The following is a 3,485-nucleotide window of genomic DNA, read 5'->3' as shown; positions in this document are numbered from 1 at the left end:
AAAGAATCCCCCAGCCAGTCTCCCTTCTGCCCTTTTACAGTTCATCAGCGATAATGCAAATAAAACCTTTGTATGGTTAAAACAACAACAAAAAACCTATGGGGCACAGTTCTACTGTGACATACATGGGGATGCCATGAGTCAGAATCGACTCGACAACTAGTTTTTTGGTCTGGTGTGTTCAGACACTATAGTGCCTACACTCTCATCTCTCTTAATCCCTACGACTGGTCTGTGACTTTAGGAACTGGCCCAAGGTCACACAGCCAGGAAGAGGTGGGCTTAATTATAAAAGGGCACCATGAGGGAAGCAGGGTGGGGTGGTATGAGGGAAGCTGCATGAGAACTGAAGTCCAAACTGCATTATGCTAACATCATTCCTCCCTTCATTCTTTCATCCTACAGATATTTCTTGAGCAACTTCTCTGTGCCAGGTATCTGTTGGGGATTGTGGTAGCCAGCCTCCAAGACGACCCCCATGATGCGTGTCCCCTGGTAACCACACCCTGTATAGTCCCCTCCCACACTGTAGGAGGGCTGGTCTGCCTGACGAACAGCATTCGATAGCAGAAGTGAACGCATGTCACTTCCAGCATTCGCTTATAAAATATTGTGGCTTCTGTTTTGGGTGCTCTATCACTCTCTTCCTCACCCTTTTATTTGGATCACTTGTTCTGGAAGAGCAAGCCCCAGGTTATGAGCAGCCCAGTAAGAGGCCCACGAGGCAAGGAACCGAAGCCTAAGGCCAAGAGCCAGTGAGGAAGTGAGACCATCAGCAACATGTGAGTAAGCTTGGACACAGGCGCTCCTGTCCCACTCAAGCCTTGGGATGACTCTGCAACCTTGTGAGGCCACCTGGACTGTAGAAACACGTGCAACAATGCTAGTTATTTTAAACTGCTAAATTTTGCACTGAATTTTTTTTTTTTTTAGAGAAATGTTGTGTTTAATGGTAGAACTTTAGCACACTCCAGCATGGGGCATGGGCTGGAGTTCATGCAGCAGGGACGGGTAGGTGACCCCACGGAGTCTCGCATGACAAAGAGGATGAGGAAGGTGACCATCAAACAGAAGAGCCCCATGGCCTCAGACAGAGCAAATTCCAGAATGGCATAGGAGAAGAGCTGCTGCTTGAGAGACGGGTTCCTGGCATAGCCAATGATCCAGCTGCCAAACACTGTCCCACTGCTGGCCCTTGAACCAGCCACACCAACAGTGGCAGCCCCAGCACTAATAAATTTGGCCACTGTGTCAACAACCTGGGAGACAACACTGGTCTGGAACCCCTGTCTGGTCACCTGGAGCGGGGAGCTGCTGTAGGAAAGCTGTTTAGATGGGGCCTCTGGACTAGTCATGAATGAGACCAGCCCAGGCCTGATTAGACCCCTGGTACAACAGGGTCAGAGCTCTTTAGTTTCCAGACAAAACTGCAAGGTAAAAGAAATGATGGAGGAGATGCAATTTGGAAGTAGAAATACTGAGATTTCAGAGGTCCTCCCATAATTCATGGGGATAATCAGGCGGAGGAATCTAACTGCAGTGCCCAGGTGTTCTGCACTTTTTTAGTCTCTCAAGCTTTACCTCCGGGTCTCCAAGTTTTTGGATGATTTGTTACACAGCAATAGATAACTCAGTCAGGGCTGTATCAGTAAACAAAACAGACAAATATCCCTGCTCACGTGGTTCTGACATTCTATGGAGAAGAGACAGACCATAAACAAAATAAGTAAGGAAAACACAAAGTATGTCAGGTAGTGGTAAATGCTATGGAGAAAAATAAAGCAGGGAGATGGGATGAGGGTGATGGGGGTTCAATTTAAAAAGGGTGGTCAGGGAAGGTCTCAGCAACAAGGGGTCATTTAGGCAAAGCCCTGAAGGGGGTGAGTGGGTGAGCCATGTAGATATCCCAGGGAAAGCAAGCCAGGCAGGGAGAACAGTAAGTGCAAAGTCCTGAGGTGGAAGTGTGTATGGGGCATGTGACCCAACCAGAGCATGCGTTTTGTATATTTTGCCACCAAACTTACTGTATTCCCTGGGCTTGGCTTTGGCCACCTTGTCATGCTGCTTACAGGAGGAAGGAGGCAGGGCGCTGACCCCTACTGCTTTCTTGTTCTCTTCCTACAAGGCCTGGGCCCTAGACCTTGGCTCTGTGGCACCATGCCTGGGGGTGCCCCTCCATGCTCTGAGGAGGTGGATGAAGCCGCAGTGACCACACTTTTCCAGCCCTCAGTTGGGCCAGGTGATCTGGGACAACTGCGAGGTGAGAAAAATGACAGAGGAGATGCAAGTTGGAAGCAGAAACACTCAAATTTCAGAGGTCCTCCCGTAATCATGGGGATAGAGGTAGAGGAATTGAACTTCAGCCTGGTTACTGTAGTTGTAAGCTATTCTTTGCAGCTTCCCTCTCTGGAGCAAGTGAAATACAAAGTGTATCTCCACAGGCGTCCCACCATAAAGTGTCAAAATAAAAACTTGACCTGCCAATTTTGCAGTGCACACCTGCCTTCTCTCCCAGAATCACATGTGCTGCTTATAAGTGACCCACAGGCCTGAGGACATCCTCTTCTTCCTCCTCCTCCCTTTCAATCCAAGGGTACCTGCCTTGTCCTCTAGTGACATCCCCAGAGTCCTCGGGGTTTCCCACCAGGAAGTCCATGGCCATAACAACCATATTTTCTAGATAAAAGGTCAGGATGGACAGACAGTACCACAAGCCTGAAGTTAGAGGACAACAGGACAGAACTCTGGAGCCTGGGCTTTCCTGGGAAATGGCAGTCACAAAGTAGCCAAATACCCCCCAAGAGACCCACACGTCCTGGAGGGGCAGAGGAATCATTCATTCATTCACTCATTCATTCAACAAATATTTCTCAAACACCAACTGTGTGCCAGGACTGGGAAACCACAATGAACAAGACAGCTGGCTGGGTCTGAGAAAGACACGTGCAAGGGTATGGTGCTTCTGGTGAACATAGGCAGGACGCTGTCCCAGTCCAAGAGGAGGACCGGGGAGGGCTGTCTATGTGTGGTGACATCAGGACAGGATTCCATAAGAAGTGACTCCTAAGCTGAGGCCTGCAGGATGAGTAGGATTCAGTCAGGTGAAGAAGAGAACAGTGTCTAGGCAGAGGGAGAGTTTGTGCAAAGGTCCTGTGGTGAGAGAGATGGTAGAAGGGGCAGAGGGTGAAGGGTCTTGCAAACTTCACCCCCGAGGACCATGGGGAGCCAGGGAGTGACACAGTCACATTTGCATTTTAAAAATGTCACTTTTGTTGTTGTTATTGATCCCCCTCCCCGCAAAACATGCCCTGGCACTCTCTCTCTGCATGGCCCTGTGGCTGAGCACACCCAGCTGAGGCAGGGGCCTTTGGGGAGATCACAGCCCAGGCCAGCCTAGTCCCCAGGATAGGGGGTGGTGATGATAGGCTCCCTATTCTCTGCACCCCACCCTGCCCAGCAGACTTTGGAGTCAGGTTCTGAGGGTT

Source organism: Trichechus manatus, unplaced genomic scaffold (genome assembly GCF_000243295.1).
Source record: "Trichechus manatus latirostris isolate Lorelei unplaced genomic scaffold, TriManLat1.0 scaffold00054, whole genome shotgun sequence".
Lineage (NCBI taxonomy): Eukaryota > Metazoa > Chordata > Mammalia > Sirenia > Trichechidae > Trichechus > Trichechus manatus.
The sequence above is the reverse complement of the archived record's forward strand: the minus strand, read 5'-3'. Positions refer to the sequence as shown.